This window comes from Balaenoptera borealis (genome assembly GCF_965194805.1).
Source record: "Balaenoptera borealis genome assembly, chromosome: 7".
Classification (NCBI taxonomy): Eukaryota; Metazoa; Chordata; class Mammalia; order Artiodactyla; family Balaenopteridae; genus Balaenoptera; species Balaenoptera borealis.
In genome coordinates this window covers 76,474,734-76,493,047 of record NC_138864.1, presented here as the reverse complement: position 1 = coordinate 76,493,047, position 18,314 = coordinate 76,474,734, and the positions used below count along the sequence as shown (strand labels likewise).

General features: G+C 36.7%; 1 long non-coding RNA gene across 1 annotated transcript in view; it reads right to left on the bottom strand.

Annotated features, from left to right (window-relative positions):
* LOC309631843 overlaps positions 1–15,952 on the bottom strand; it is a 187,506-nt gene extending 171,554 nt beyond the window's left edge. The window contains exon 1 of the long non-coding RNA XR_014246604.1: positions 6,968–15,952. This is a non-coding gene — a long non-coding RNA (uncharacterized lncRNA). The remainder of the gene's footprint in view (positions 1–6,967) is intronic.
* Positions 15,953–18,314: the final 2,362 nt, after the last annotated feature.

Genomic DNA, 18,314 nt, shown 5'->3' with positions numbered 1-18,314 from the left:
AAGAACAAATTTTTGGACGTTTTCTTCTCATCAACTGTGCTGAGTTTAATTAAAAACGCACATAATAACCTGAGCTAAGAGACTGGATTCTCTCCTGTAGCAGAAGAAATTTCCCTCCATTACACAGTGACATTAAATACTGAAATTAATTCCTAAAGGAAATTATCAAATATCCTTCTATGAATCCTTTTAAAATTTGCTTTGAAATCAGCATATTATATACTTAAAGTTCTGCATGGTTGGTGGTAAATAAAATGCTATATTTCACAGTGTAGCGGGAAGAATACTAAAAGAGGAATCACAATTTCAGTTCATGTTGGTTTTGTCTCTTATAAACCTAATCTCTGAATCCTAATTTCATCATGCAATGTCCATAACTTGTGTTGTATAAACAGTTACATGAAATTAAGCTAACAGTAGTGCCCTTTGCATATGAAGGAGGTCACTACTCTTTGGCTTTAATCACTGTTTCAATGAAAAGCTCTACCTGTCTTTCAGGTACATTATATAGACTTCGATATCTCATAGTCACCCCATCCAAATTTGCCAACCTTGAATGATACCTCATGAAAATACATCTTTATTCCTCTTAGTTGCTCAGGATCCTGCTCTCCTGAGCTAATGAGTAATGAACATTTAACCATGTCAGAGAAGCTACGAGTAATAATGTCAGGGTATGATTATTAATTTTGGCTGCATAGTTGCATTTTAACAAAATAATTTAGGAAAAATCAGAGAGGCTGAATAAATAGGCAAGGCAACACGCTTGTAATTGGAGAATGAAATACAGGTGGAGATGATAAGAAAATTTATAGATATACTTATAATGAGGTATAGTATCCCGTAGCTTAGTCATTTGGATCTTCTTTCCATCCGAGTCACTCTCTCTGGGTCAGTTATAATGCTTGTATTTATGTTTTCATGTTGATTATCTAGAAGTATTTTTGGAAAATACAACTCTAGGATTTAAGGATCTTTCCCTAATTAATCTGAATTTGAAAGAAGAAAGAAGTTTTAGTACATCTTTTAAAGGAATGAAAACACCTTATGAATTACAGAAACACACATTCTTCCATTGTCAACTTTGTTGATTATCCAGGACTCTACAAAAGAAAATAAAATGAGTAGAGATGGGGCATTTGTCATTTTGGTTTCTTTTATATTTTTAATCATTTTTGCTCTCAGAGAAGTTCTGGTCTTTCTTCAGTTATGGGAGTTTCTCTACTATGATTTATTTAATTATGCCTCCTGTCCAAGCTTATTATTTTCATGCTCTGGCAGTTTAGCATAATGATTAAGAACTGCTGTGGGTATGATATCCTCCTCTATCTCTCTGTTAATATATATTAAGCGTACATTTTTAAAACTCTATTTGGATTGCTATTGACTCTTTGGACACGTACATTTTCCATTGATTAGATTTTCCGTCTCTCTTTCAGGGTTGTTTAATATTTGTGGCTTATTTGTGCACTTATCTCTGTAGCCGAGGTGCCCTATATGACTGTCTCCTCTTTTTTTGTTCAGAGAGATGTACACGAGCTGATTTGTGGCTGTTCTCTTTTTTAGTGACTGTGAGAGCGGCATCCCTTGACAGGTGGTCTTCTGAGACTGGGTGCTCACAAACAAGTGCTGTTATTAGCCATTTGGGATTCATTTGTGCCTCCCTTTTTCTAAACTGCTTCACTTACCATTTCTACCTGGAGAACGTCCCTTCCTTGTTGCCAAGGGTGACCTAGCTGACTGCTCCAGTGATACCATAATTAATAACTCTGTTTGTTCCTTCCCAGGCCCGTCCTCTTCATGGGCTCCACACCCTCCCGGTATAGACTATCATGATGTTGCTTCTATATTTACCACTGTGGTTTGCCCTGTGGCTCTTTTTCTTTTTGCTTTCTATTTCTCAGGGATTCTCTAGAGTCTCTGGTTTATGTAGAATGACTCCTTTTTTTTTGAGTGGGGTTATGTATTTCTTTATTTTTGTGTAAGACAAAATCATGTCATGTCCTCCCATATCCTACCTTTGTATCTGATTTAAGCAATTATCTTATTCTGGTGTATGAGATGTTAAAATTGGATCTAGAATGATAACTCATTTTTATCTCAAGCGCTATGTCCTATTGATTTGTAGGGGCTGCCTAAAGTGAGGGTTGAGAAGGATAGTGAGGTCACCTCCAGACTCAGAAGAAAGACTGCTACAATTGATGACAGATAGACAAAACGGCAAGGCCGGGGGACACTAGCAGCATCTGACCCTGAACTTATTTTCCAGGATCATAGATTATAAAAGTCACAGGACAAGTGTATATTTGTGATTTGTGATAAATTATTACAGCAAATAAATGGATGAGTCCAAAAAGGATGTGTTAGGCAGTGGGAACAAAACCAGCAAGAACTCGAGGGGGAAAAGGAAACACTAAAGAGAAGCTCGAAACTTAATTTGTGTAGAGCCGAAGCTCCCGTATGAATGTAGGTGATGGGAGAAAGTTAGGTTGAGCCCTAACTGATTAAGGCCATCCATGCCAAGTTAAAGATTTGGTATTTAAAATAATATGAAAAGATAGAATCCTGTCCTTTCTTGTATTGCTGGAATTTATTGTTTTATTCTATTTGAGCTTATTTTTAAATTCCTTTATAGGGTAATTTGAAAGAATAAAATGATACAGTGACGATAATAATTATTCTAAGATAATAGAAACATTTTGTGAAAATTCAGGTTATTTTTCCACTTTAATTAAGAAATAGGAGTAACAGGAGTAAGGCATCTTCTGTCTGCAGTGTCACCCACCATCTGTTTGTTCCTTGATCCCTGGCAATAGTTCCAGGCAAAGATGAAAACCAGCCCTGGGGTGGATGCAGTCACACTAATTTGCACTAGGGCCTCAGAGTAAGTTCTCATATTGCAGTCCTTTTAGGGTGAGACCTCTGGTCACTTCACTTTACGACAGACATCTCAGCTAATGGAAGAAGTGATAGTTTTACAGATTCTCTACAGCCATGAGCGCAAGTAATTGATGCAAGTATTCTACTATTGTCTGCATTTAGATTTTTTTTTTCCTCCCACTATTTGTCAGAGGATTTGAGGTTTACAAATAGATTCTTGAAGATGTCATTCAGGGCTTTCACTGACCTCTGAAACGGCCATTTGTATTCCTCTTCTGAGCCACTTGTCTATTTGTCTTTTACAAGCCACCAGAATAGCTGCCCTAACACCCCTGCTGTTGCTATTTCTGATATTACCAGTCTTGCACCAAGGTTGAGTTATTTTTACTCTTTTTCCATCTTCAGCTAGGAAAAAAAGAACTGTTCTTCATGATAAAGGTCATATTTACATTTCAGAATTTTGAGTGACTGCTCTGCCAGATGTTAATGCATATTATAAATAATATGGACTCCCAAATTTCTGAGTAGCATTGATTATAAATAAATATACCTCAGTAAGAACTATAAGAGGGCTACACATCAATGATCCTATCCAGTTACAAAAATGTAGATTTAACCTAGAACATACTTTTCTCTGACATACAATTCTACATATGCAATCAAAATGACAAGTACAATCCAAATAATTCCACAGTTCTTCTTGCATGAATCACCTTCCTACAGATGTTATCCTAACATTGATCTCTCTTTTAACTTCAAAAAGAACTAACTTTTCAGTCTGAAGAATCAGACTTTGTACTTCATTTGCCACTTTAGCCACACATTCTTTCTCGTTATGTTTCCTTATTTAATTCTAAAATTATTGCTGTTATGATAAGTAGAGTATATTATAAAAAATAATTTTTATAATATATATTATATTATATTATAAAAAATATTATAAAAAATATTTAGTTCTCCTTTTCAGGAAATAAAAAAAGGTGGAAAATGGCTCCATAAACTTAGTAATACGATTGCAGATTGTGTGTGTGTGTGTGTGTGTGTGTGTGTGTGTGTGTGTGTGTGTGTTTGGGGGATGTAGACAATGCAGAAAATTTTACTGAAGTTGCATGTACTGAGTTGTATCAGTATCTTGTAGATCAGTTGGAATAGATATATGCTACTAAATTGGGCAAATTGCCTATTTGAAAGGGAGTTTTCTCATAATTGAGAAGTTGATTGCTTGGAGTGATTTGGCCAACTGGTTATTTTATCATTCTTCAGATCTTGATTTAAACCCTATTTTATATCCTTGCATTACCTCCCTTGATTTTGTTGATATAGATACTTTGTTTCCTCTTATTGTTCCCTCTAGACTATGGAATGCCCCTACTTCTTTTCAAAGATATACTTCCCATTCTGGTGATTGGATCCCCCTCCTCCTCCTCTATGAACTTACTCCATCCATTGTGATTTTTCTGTTTTGTGTATTTTACCTTCTTTATAGTAGCTATTTGACATTAGCCTATACTGTCAGGATTCTGGTGGTTGCAAATGACAGATCAAACTAGTGTAATTATCTATGGAAATTTATTGGTTTACAAACTTGAGAAGCCAAAGAAAGACCTAGTCTTACACATGACTGCATCCAGGGACTCAAGTGATAATATCTTTCTTCCATCTCCTCACTCTACTTCTCTCTGTGTTTTCGTTAAACTTGCTTCCACCAAATATGGTCTAGTTTCACATGGGTCCCTGCTATAGACATAGACACTTTATTTCTCCAAGCTAGTACCTTCAGAAAAAGAGAGGACTTCTAGTTGTCCAACGTACTCTAGGTTAGAACTACTGCTAGAATCAAACAGAATGGATAGTCGGGAAAGAGTTCTTTTCTAACAGAAGAGTTTTTCTTATTGGAAGAAGGGAGGAAGAAATATACAAGCAACAGAAGTCCTCTAAATATGTTTGTTTCTCAACCCTCCTCTATGACTCCGCATTTAATTATTCCTTTATTTGCAGACAACTCTCTCTTTCTCTCACCATATAAATGCTGCCTACATTTCACATTACTCTTGCTACTCATCTTGCTGAGATGGACCCTTGGACACAAAAGTCTACTGAAAGTTTTCCTCCTATCTTTATTAAAGACATCATCCTTCCTAAAATTACTGACTGCTTTTCTTTTTTCATAGTACTTGATCACATCAACTTTGGCATTGTTCAAGACTGCTTCTTAACCAATATAATACATCTCTATCCTGCATAATATTCTAACTTGCACCTCCTTTTGAATTTATTTCTTTTCCTCCTATCTATTCATTAAATAAATCTTCCCCAGGGTGCTCTTATTTTATTCCAACATGCAATCTCCTTTCATGTTTGATTTACTTGTTTGTAGCTTCGATTATCCCTAAATGACAATAAGCACAAATTCATTATCTTTTGCCCAGAACATTATCCTGAAGTACAAGCCAGTCTTTCCACTGCCTATCAATAGGTACAAGCAAAAAACACAATCTATAAATAAATCAGACTTTCTGTAATCACCCCAAATCTTTCCCTTTTCTTCTGTTTCTATATGATCGAATGACTTACCAAATTCTCAATTAAAGCATCTATGAAGATGAGTTAATATTGGCTTCTCTCTTTTTCATCTGCACATGCAAAATGTCAGCAAATCTCATCTGGAGTCTATTTCCTACTTTCCAGTGAAACAGTCTTATCAACAAAACTTCCTTAAACTGTTTTGATAGCTTCCTATTGTGTCAATAGTCTCCAGTCTTCCCCCATTCTAGGCAGCAAGCATAATGCTACCTGATTTATTTTCCTACCAGATAAGTCTGTCTTGTAGGAAACTGAAGATTGTTAAAAACTTTCAATGTGTCTCTTGCTTATAGGGTAAGGTTCAAACTCCTTAACACCAAAATTTTCAATTATTGTCCTTCCTCATTACAGCCCTACAACTGCCCATTCCATATTTCAGCCACCTTAAAATATTTGCCATTTTTCCCACATGTCGTGCTTCTTAACACCTCCATCTCTTTGCTCATTCTGTTCCTTCTGCCAGGAAACCCTTCCCCACTGAACTCATACTCATAGGACCAGAAAGTGCTTGGCACATAGTAGATGCTCAAAAATTATGCATTGAATGTATGAATAAATGAATTAGATAGTACTTAATTTATCTTCATTTTCATATTTTCTAAGTTGGGATAAAAATTTATGCCATGAGTACCTCACAGGCAAAATGAAGAAGGTTTTTTTTTAAATCGATTAAAATTTATTAATTAAAATGCATGTTTTAATCATGTGGTGATGTGATACCTAATGTGGTAAACCTGTTCCTTAAACACAAATAACACAGGAGCCAAAAAAACCAGTATACACATCTATGCTTTAATTATTGGAGAGATGTTCTTAATAATTCTAAATAAAGGTAGTTGAAGTTAAAGACAAGGTTCAAAATACGACATGCCTTCTCAGAGTATGATTTTTTTACTACATTCCACAAAATGACTATTGAGGTTTTGTTACCAAACTCAGGTTCAGCCGCTCACTGCTCAGAAGCCAATAATCAAGAGGTAAGTGTCAACAGAAAGGAAAGATGCTTTAATCAGAAAAATCAGCAATCTGAGGGGAAGGTAGACTCACGTCCCAAGGAGACCAACTCCAAAGATTCTGCTCAGCCATGACAGTTTTTAAAGGAGAAAAAGGGGGATGAATCTCAGTGAATCACTGAGGCAGAGGTTGGATTCTGCATCATTCTCCGTTGCATGAAGACTGCTTGACTCTCTCTTCAGATGTTATATTGCCCTCGTGATCTGCCTGCAGGATTGCTAAGGGGGCTGTGGGGCAGAGAGCTAGTCATTCTTTTTTTTTTTTTTTTTTAAATGATTTTTTTTTTTTTTTTTTTTTTATAGCTACTTTATTTATTTATTTATTTTATTTTTGGCTGTGCTGGGTCCCCGGTCCGTGCGAGGGCCCTCCCCAGCTGCGGCAAGCGGGGACCACCGTTCATCGTGGTGTGGGGACCGCTCTTCATCGCGGTGCGCGGGCCCCCCACCACCGCGGCCCCCCCCGCCACGGGGCACAGGCTCCAGATGCACACGCCCAGCAGCCGTGGCCCACGGGCCCAGCCGCTCCACGGCACGCAGGATCCCCCCAGACCAGGGCCCGAACCCGCGCCCCCCGCACCGGCAGGCAGACCCCCAACCACTGCGCCACCAGGGAAGCCTGAGCTAGTCATTCTTTAACTACTTCATTCTTTTAATCTAGGAAAAGAATCAATAAGTTAGGCAAGGCATGGTGTGCATCCAGGAGAGCAAAAGTCAGGAGTCAGCTTAAATCGCCTAGTGGTCTCATTCCTATAATTAGGTCTTTCAAGGTTAGAGGGGAACAGAAATGGGCAAACAGGAAAGGGGCAAAAGAGCTGCTTTCGTTTTGTGACTATCCCTTTATTTTCCTGTCACTTCTTAAAATGATCATTTGAACTTTATTTGTAGCACAGCAACTCTCTGAGAGTTGTAGAAGAAAAATATATATTCTTCTCTCTTTTTCTCTCTTAGATTTATAGGTAAAATATTTTTTGATTTTTTAAGAAACAGTATACACACCACCCACCATCAGAAAATCAAACAAGCATTTAATTAACTCTCTCAGAACATTGGAAAGGCCAACTCCAGTTCTGTTTATCTACTCCTCAGCTTTTGAAAAACATTGCATTTATACTGCCTTCATGTTTTCTGGTAGCGTTTGTGAAGCAGAGAAAAACAAATACTATTAAATTGATTTTCAAATGCTTGTGTAGCTTCAGGTTTAAAAAATAAAACAGTTCTCTTTTGATTCTAGAAAATGTTTTAACTGATTAAAAGACTATTTCTCAATTTTTATAACAAACCTAAGCACTGTGTCCCTATAAGTAGTTTTGAGGATATTTTACTAAAATCAGAGTTTAAAAGAAAAAGTCAGCTTCAAACAACAGACTAAAGCAGTAACCTCATGCTACTCACTACAGAGGCAACTTTAGACAATAGGGCCGTCAAAATGGAAACCATGCCAAGTCTAATGAAAGGAAGGCACTAAATTTCTTTTCACTCTTTCAAAGAATACTTTCATCAGGATTTCAAAAGATCTCCTGGGTTACAGATAAAAGGCAAGTGCAAGTGGTTAGGTGGGGTTATTGGTTAAATGTTTCATTTTATTACAATTAATTTCCAACTTAAAATTATTTAAAGTGTTCAGGTTCTAACTCAATATTAGAAATTCATCCACTTTTAGCCGGTTTATAAATATTTACCACCAGAAGCTCTCAAACAATTTGCTCAGTTTGGTATTTTTCATTTGCAAGGTATAATGTGATTAGGAAATTGACAACTGAAAAAGATAAATGGAATTTAATCTATTATTTCTGGAATATTTTTCATATTCATGAAGCTTCCCTTGTAAATCTCACCTTGATACCAAACACATATTATAGGCTCAAGTACTTAATGTTTTATTGACATGCAGATACATGGTGGGTGTTTTGGGTGGTAGATTTAAATTTTCCCCAGAACTCCCATTTAATTCTCATTTCTTAGGTCATGAGAATTTCCAACAAGTAAAACATTGAAGAAGAAACAAAACAAAATATGGACATCTTTCTGAAGAATGATAAAAATAACAACATATTTGGGGCAGTTATCTTCTGTATCAATAAGATTACAAGTTAATTTCAATAAAAGATCTTCCCTTTTTTCTCAAGTCAGTCACTGCATTCTGCACCTAATAGTCCAAATAGGGGTCTTCCAAATCTGCATCTTGGTTATAAAGAGCAGTCGTACTAAAAGTCCAGTCTTTATGTAACCACCCACTCTGATAGATGGCTATTTCACATCCTCTTCTCTGCACTAAAATCTCCAACAGTACCTCTCCAATCACTATTCTTAGCTTATAACATCTTTCCTTTTTAAGTGAGAAAATAGGCAAACTTAGAAGAGAAATTTCCCAAACTCCCAGCCACATAACCCACTGCCTGCTTCTGTGATCATTTCTTCTGCCTTTCCTCCAGTTATGAAAAGTCTGTACATCCATTCAAAGCCTTCTATCAACTCCTCTATTTGTGTTTATTTCCTTCTCAACTACTTATTCAAGTTTTCCTTCCAGGACACTACTCTACCTGGCTTCTCCTTCACTCTCACTGACCACTCTTTTTCAGTCTGACTTGTGTATTTCTTCTTATCTCCCAGCTTCTAAATGTTGGAATATCATGGGGCTCAAGCCATGGACTCCTCTCTCTTCCACCTTTATGTAGTCCCTTGGTGATTTCTTCTGGTCTCATTGAGATGGAGAATAGAAAACTTCAGAATTTACAGCTCTAGAATGAACCTCTCTCCTGATTCCAGATTTTTATGTGGATTAATCGACTAACATCAGCTTTTGGATTTCTAATAGACATCTCAAAATTCAAATGTCCTTAAAAGAGACAAGAAAAATTATTCTTGATCCTTCTCCTCAAAAACCCACTTTTCCTCAAGGCTTTCCCTTCTCAGAAAGTGGAAAGTCCAGCCTTTCAGTTTCTCAAGCCAAAAACATTGACTTCTCTTTTCCTCTCTTACTGCATATAAAATCAGGAAAACATGCTGTCGCTATAAAAATGTAGCAACTACTTACCACCTTCTTGGCTATTACCCTGGCTTTGTCTGAATAACTGTAATAGCCTTTCAACTAGTTCACCTGCTTCTGCTCTTGCCCATTCCTCACTTAGTCTACTCTCAAAAGAATAATCAAATCATTCTTATCATTGGACCAAAACCCTCCATCTCTTTTGCACCTCTCTCAAAGTAGAAGCCAAAGATGACAAAGATTCACCCCCTTGTACCCCTTTCTTCTAATTCATTGCTCTCGAAGCACTAGCTACTCTGTCCTCGGTGCTCTGGCACTTGTAGTTTTCTCTGCCTGGAATGTTCTTTCCCCAGTATCTACACAGCTAATTCCCTGATTTATTTCAGATCTTCGATCCAATTCCATTTATCTCAATAGGGCCTTTTCTGACTGTCTATTAAATTTGCAACCTATCCCTTTGTTATTTCACATCTCTCATTTCCTGCTTTGTTATTTTTTACAATTTTCATCATCTCTTATGCTATATATACATTTTTATGAATTTATTTTTTGTCTTCCTCCTACAAGAAAGTAACTGCCATGAGGACAAAGATTATTCTTTGTTCCTGTTGCTAATGTTTCCCCAGCATCTAGAAAGTTTACCTGTACCTATTAGACATTCTAAAAGTGACCTGTTGGCTTTGGGTAAATTACCCAGTGTGTAGTTACATAGGTAACCTGTCTACATAAAATACTTTTTGGATATATGCATATCTAGTATGTATCAGTTGAGTGTTATATTTGTATAGAATGCAAATTCCCAAAAGCTGTATTGTGTTTTTATGGGGGAGACTTACTAAAACATAAACAATTTTAAATTTACCAAAAATGTGCTTTTTTGAGAGTACAATAGAATTGAAAATTCTGAGATAAAGATATATTTAAAAAGCTATTTTATGCATGTTTTAAGAGGGAAATTTTAAATACATTGTGACAATCAAAATAAAATCATAAAAATTTAACCCAGGACTTATAGTAAAGTTTGAGGCTCTTTGAAAAGACATTTGACTATAATCAGAATACCTCTATAACTGGATATTTGACCATATTTAGATTAATTTTGAAATTTGCTAGTATTAAAATATTTGGAGAACTTATCATTTTAAAACTTTACTGTGTAAGATGGCAGTGTAGGAAGATGCCAAGTTAGCATCTCCCCACATCTAGGGCACCTGCCAGCTGCTGGTGGGGGATCCTGACATCCAAGGAGACGGGAGGAACCCCCAAGTGAACCGGTAGGATGTAGGGGGACTGAAGGGAGAGAAGAAGTGGAGGCCAGACAGGATGCATGCCCCTGAGGCTGGGGAGATTAGGACAGGCAGGCAGGAGGGACCCTCCGGGAAGAGTGAGAGAGAAGTCCAGGGTGATTGCCCCACCTACTCGAGCCTGGGGACCCTGCGGAGCTCCCAGGCTGGTTCCCTGCCATCCAAGGCCCCCTCCTCCCCCAGGAAGCCTGCTGGGCTCCCAGGTGACATCCCCCACCCTCTGAGACCAGGGGTGGGGAGCACACCTGGGTCCCATCTGTTCCTTGAACTTAAGCCACACCCCTGCAGCCCCCAGGGCTTTACCAGCCCTGTGGGTCCTCAGCATAAGCCCTGCCCACCACCCAAACCCCTCCCTGGCTTAGGCCCCGCCCTCCACAGCCAACGCCTTCCCCCCCTTTTTTTTCTTTTCCCTCCTCCTCTTTTTTACTATTGTGGTACTGATGTACATCCCAGTTGTTGATTCATCTATATTTTTATTTTTATATTCTTTCTAACATATCTGTTAGTTTCCTAGTTTAATTTTATTTACTTTGTTATTGTTCTCTCTTTTTTTTTTTTTTTTTGCCACCCCACGTGGCTTGTGGGATCTTGATTCATGAACTGGGGGTAGGGCTGAAGCTCCTGTAGTGGGAGCTCCAATTCTGAACCACTGGACTAACAGAGAACCTCAGATACCAGGGAATATTCATCAGAGTGAGGTCTCACAGAGGTCCTCATCTCAGCACCAAGACCCAGCTCTACCCAACAGCCTACAAACTCCAGTGTTGGAAGCCTCAGGCCAAACAACCAGTAAGACAGGGACACAAGTCCACTCATAAAAAAAAAAAGAGAGACAGCAAAAAAATATGTCACAGATGAAAAAGCAAGGTAAAAACCTACAAGGCCAAATAAATGAAGAGGAAATAGGCAATCTACCTGAAAAAGAATTCAGAGTAATGATAGTAAAGATGATCCAGAATCTCAGAAATAGAATGGAAACATGGATAGAGAAAATACAAGAAATGTTTAACAAAGATCTAGAAGAACTAAAGAACAAACAAACAGAGATGAACAACACAATAACTGAAATGAAAAATACACCAGAAGGAATCAATAACAGAATAACTGAAGCAGAAGAATGAATAAGTGAGCTGGAAGACAAAATGGTGGAAATAACTGCTGAGGAGCAGAATAAAGAAAAAAAGAATGAAAAGAATTGAAGACAATATCAGAGACCTCTGGGACAATAATAAACACACCAATATTCGAATTATAGGGGTCCCAGAAGAAGAAGAGAAAAAGAAAGAGACTGAGAAAATATTTGAAGCGATTATAGTCAAAAACTTCCATAACATGGGAAAGGAAATAGTCACCCAAGTCCAGGAAGCACAGAGAGTCCCATACAGGATAAACCCTAGGAAAAACACACCAAGATACATATTAATCAAACTAACAAAAATTAAATTCAAAGAAAAAAATATTAAAAGCAGCAAGGGAAAAACAAAAAATAGCATACAAAGGAATCTCCATAAGGTTATGAGCTGATTTTTCACCAGAAACTCTGCAGGCCAGAAGGGAGTGGCACGATATGCTTAAAGTGATGAAAGAGAAAAGCCTACAGCCAAGATTACTGTACCCAGCAAGGATCTCATTCAGATTTGATGGAGAATTCAAAAGCTTTTTGGATAAGCAACAGCTAAGAGAACTCAGCACCACCAAACCAGCTTTACAACAAATGCTAAAGAAACTTCTCTAAGCGGGAAACACAAGAGAAGAAAAAGACCCACAAAAACAAACCCAAAACAATTAACAAAATGGTAATAGGAACATACATATCGATAATAACCTTGTATGAAAATGGATTAATGCCCCAACCAAAAGACACAGACTGGCTGAATGGATACAAAAACAAGACCTATATATATGCTGTCTACAGGAGACCCACTTCACACCGAGGGACACATACAGACTGAAAGTGAGGGGATGGAAAAAGATATTCCATGCAAATGGGAATCAGAAGAAAGCTGGAGTAGCAATACTCATATCAGATAAAATAAACATTAAAATAAAGACTGTTACAGGATATAAGGAGGGACACTACATATTGGTCAAAGGATCAATCCAAGAAGAAGATATAACAATTATAATGTTTATGCACCCAACATAGGAGCACTTCAGTACATAAGGCAAATGCTAACAACCATGAAAGGAGAAATCGACAGTAACACAATAATGGTAGGGGACTTTAACACCCCACTTACACCAATAGACAGATCATCCAAAATGAAAATAAATAAGGAAACACAAGCTTTAAATGACACAATAGACCAGATAGATTTAATTGTTACTTATAGAACATTCCACCCAGCAGTGGCAGAATATACTTTCTTCTCAAGTGCACACAGAACATTCTCCAGGATAGATTACATCTTGAGTCACAAATCAAACCTTGGAAAATTTAAGAAAATTGAAATCGTTTCAGGCATCTTTTCTGACCACAACGCTATGAGACTGGAAATCAATTACAGGAAAAAAACTGTAAAAAACACAAACATATGGAGGCTAAATAGTACGCTACAAAATAACCTAGAGATCACTGAAGAAATCAAAGACGAAATAAAAAAAATACCTAGAAACAAATGAAAATGAAAACACAATGACCCAAAGCCTATGGGACGCAGCAAAAGCAGTTCTAAGAGGGAAGTTTATAGCAATTCAATCTCACCTCAATAAACAAGAAAAATCTCAAACAAACAATCTAACCCTACACTTAATACAACTAGAGAAAGAAGAACAAAGAAAACCCGAAGTCAGTAGAAGGAAAGAAATCAAAAAGATCAGAGCAGAAATAAATGAAATAGAAATGAAGAAAACAATAGCAAAGATCAATAAAAGTAAAAGCTGGTTCTTTGAGATGATAAACAAAATTGATAGACCATTAGCCAGACTCATCAAGAAAAAATAGGGGGAGGACACAAATCAATATAATTATAAATGAAAAAAGGGGAAATCACAACTGACACTGCAGAAATACAAAGGATTATAAGAGACTACTACAAAAAACTATATGCCAGTAAAATGGACAACCATGTAGAAATGGACAAATTCTTGGAAAGGTACAGTTTTCCAAGACTGAACCAATAAGAATTAGAAAATATAAACAGACCTATCACAAGTAATGAAATTGAAACAAAAATTAAAAATCTTCCAACAAACAGAGCTCCAGGACCAGATGGCTTCATAGGTGAATTCTATCAACATTTAGAGAAGAGCTAACACCCATCCTTCTCAAACTCTTCCAAAAAACTGCAGAGGGAGAAACACTCCCAAACTCATTCTACGAAGCCACCGTCACCCAAAAACCAAAACCCGAAAAAGATATCACAAAAAAAGAAAATTATAGGCCAATATCACTGATGAACATGGATGCAAAAATCCTGAACCAAATACTGGCAGAGTCCAACAGCACATTAAAAGGATCATACGCCATGATCAAGTGGCATTTACCCCAGGGATGCAAGGATTCTTCAATATACGCAAATCAATCAATGTGATACACCATATTAACAAATTAAGGAATAAAAACCATATGATCATCTCAATAGACGCAGAAAAAGCTTTTGACAAAATTCAACACCCATTTATGATAAAAACTCTCCAGAAAATGGGCATAAAGGGAACCTACCTAAACATAATAAAGCCCATATATGACAAACCCACAGCAAGCATCATACTCAAGGGTGAAAAACTGAAACATTTCCACTAACATCAGGAACAAGACAAGGATGTCCACTTTCGCCACTCTTATTCAACATAGTTTTGGAAGTTCTAGCCACGGCAATCAGGGAAGAAAAAGAAATAAAAGGAATACAAACTGGAAAAGAAGAAGTAAAACTGTCACTGTTTGCAGATGACATGATACTATACATAAAAAATCCTAAAGATGCCACCAAAAAACTACTAGAACTAATCAATGAATTTGGTAAGGTTAGAAGATACAAAATTAATGCACAGAAATCTCTGGCATTCCTATACACCAACAACGAAAAATCAGAAAGAGAAATTAACACTCCCATTTACGATTGCAACAAAAAGAATAAAATACCTAGGAATAAACCTGCCTAAGGAGGCGAAAGACTTGTTCTCAGAAAATTATAAAACACTGATGAAAGAAATCAAAGATGACATAAACAGATGGAGAAATATACCATGTTCTTGGATTGGAAGAATCAATATTGTGAAAATGACTATACTACCCAAAGCATTCTACAGATTCAGTGCAATCCCTATTGAACTACCAATGGCATTCTTCACAGAATTAGAACAAAAAATATTACAATTTGTATGGAAACACAAAAGACCCCGAATAGCCAAAGCAATCTTGAGAAAGAAAAACGGAGTTGGAGGGATCAGGCTCCCTGACTTCAAACTATACCACAAAGCTACACTAATCAAGACAGTATGGTACTGGCACAAAAACAGAAATATAGATCAATGGAACAGGATAGAATGCCCAGAGATAAACCCATACACATATGGGCACCTAATTTATGACAAAGGAAGCAAGAGCATACAATGGAGAAAAGACAGCCTGGGAAAACTGGACAGCTTCATGTAAAAGAATGAAATTAGAACACTTCCTAACACCATACACAAAAACTCCAAATGGATTAAAGACTTAAGTGTAAGGCCAGACACTATAAAACTCTTAGAGGAAAACATGGGAAAAACACTCTTTGACATAAACCACAACAAGATTTTTTGACCCACCTCCTAGAGTAATGGAAATAAAAATAAACAAATAGGACTTAATTAAACTTAAAAGATTTTGCAGAGCAAAGGAAACCTTAAACAAGACAAAAAGACAACCCTCAGAATGGGAGAAAATATTTGCAAATGAAATAACAAAGGATTAATCTCCAAAATATAAAAACAGCTCATGGGACTCAATATCAAAAAGAAAAACAATCCAGTTAAGAAATGGACATTCCACCAAGGAAGACATACTGATGGCCAAGAGGCACATGAAAAGATGCTCAACATCACTAATTATTAGAGAAATGTAGATGAAAGCCAGAATGAGGTATCACCTCATGCCGGTTAGCATCGCCATTATAAAAAAAGTCTAGAAACAATAAATGCTGGAAAGGGTGTGGTGAAAAGGGAACTCTCCTGCACTGTTGGTGGGAATGTAAATTGATACAACCAGTATGAAAAACAATATGGAGCTTCCTTAAAAAACGAAAAATAGAACTACCATATGACCCAGCAATCCCACTACTGGGCATATACACTGAGAAAACCATAATTCAAAAAGAGACATGTACCACAATGTTCATTGCAGCACTATTTACAATAGCCAGGATATGGAAACAACCTAAATGTCCATCGACAGATGAATGGATAAAGAAGATGTGGTGCATATATACAGTGGAATATTACTCAGCCATGAAAAGAAACGAAATTGAGTTATTTGTAGTGAGGTGGATGGACCTAGAGTCTGTCATACAGAGTGAAGTAAGTCAGAAAGAGAAAAACAAATACCATATGCTAACATATATATATGGAATCTAAGAAAAAATGGTACTGATGTACCTAGTTGCAGGGCAGGAATAAAGATGTAGACATAGAGAATGGAGATGAGGACATGGGGTGGGAGGGGTAAGCTGGAGCAAAGTGAAAGTAGCATCAACATATATACACTACTGAATGTCAAATAGATAGCTAGTGGGAAGCAGCAGCATAGCACAGGGAGATCAACTGGGTGCTCTGTGATGACCTAGAGGGGTGGCATAGGGAGGGTGCTAGGGAGGCTTAAGAGGGAGGGGATATGGGGACATATGTACGCATATGGCTGATTGACCTTGTTGTACAACAGAAGCTAACACAGTATTGTGAAGCAACTATACTCCAATAAAGATATATTAAAAAATAATAATAAGCTGTTAAAAACAACTCTATGGAAAAATATTGTATGGTGTACTGTTTGCAAATTGTTTAAAAAAATCAAGGAAATTTGCTGTAAAAATTTCAATTCTTTCCATAGTTCATATATAATCTCTATTTTTTCGATTCGTAAACTAATTTTAAAAATAAACTGCTGATTTTCTTTAAAAAAACTTTATTGTGTTTTTGTACTTAATATGAATCTAGGGGTGTTGCAATACCCCTCAGAGTCTTTTTATCACATCAATCTGTTTAACAATGTAGATAACATTGTCTAAATCATAGAAGTGGTGTTTATAAGTTGCTTTTTCCCTTTTCCTGAAAATTATTATGTCCGTGTTTTAGTGTATATGTTTTTATTTTGGAGTTGTTTATACATCCAAAATTTGCTTGCATAGGCAATAGAAATGTACACTCAAATAACTGAATATAATTGTGGTTGGTTTTCAAATTTAATTGACTTTTTCAGTTTAGAACGTGTGTGTGTGTGTGTGTGTGTGTGTGTGTGTGTTATTATTCATATCTGATGCTAAGATCCACCAACAAAAACATATAAAAGAATTTTTTCAAGATGCTTACATTTTAATATCTGTGATATAATAGCTAATCTTTGTTTAATCATTAGTGTCTTGTAGTAAACTTCAAAAATATCGTGACCATCTGCACCTTTCACTTCATGATTGATGTTGAGAATTTAGTAGCATAATTATGTCCTGTGGACCTACTCGTATATCCTGGTGCTCATGGATTTGTATTGTAGAACACTTTTCTTTAAGGGATACTTCCTTAAGGTCTGCATACCATTATGATAGCTATAAATGATAGTTTGGCATGGTATTGAATTTATTATCTAACTTGGTCTGCAAACATTAGTAATCTTTTATTTAGCTCCCAGGGGATGAAGAGAGAAACAGCTCTACATTAATTATTTTGTGTGGGAGTCTTACCAACTTCTGCTGAACTGGATTTTCACCAGTATTCTCTCAAATGCTATGGTAACATTTTAAATGTCCATAACTAATGCTAAATTACAGTGGATCATCTAAGGAAATATATATATCTTACATTAACATGGATGTATTTCAACCAGGATAATTTGTGATAATTCATAATACTAGTTTTTTTTCAAGTTAACACCAGTAAAGGGCACAAGATAATAAAAACAACTAAAATTTCTGGTCCAGATGACATGACAAGCCTAGGTTATGACACAGCTGTCTGCTTCAAACACGTGGCAGAGCCAAGTACAATATGAACATAGACAGCAACAACAAATGATAGAGCTGGGTTCCAAATGAAGTAAATATCTCAATAGATTACAAATAGATCAGAAACACAAAGCATGACAAAGTCCTGGTAGATTCTGAATCCAAAAGCAAGAAAAAATATTCCCACAATTGCAAAGTAAAGAGCAATAAACATAATGCACTAAGACAGAGTCTAAAACTCTGCTGGAAATATGGCCTTGAGTTAGGCTTCCCCACACTGGAAAGAAAGGAGACACAACATATAACTTCAACAGTGACAAACCACCAACTGTGGCTACTGCTTTTAACAAGTTGCCAGCCAGGGAGGGTACCAACCTTATGACTAGGAACTGTGCACGTGCCTGTGATACTGGAA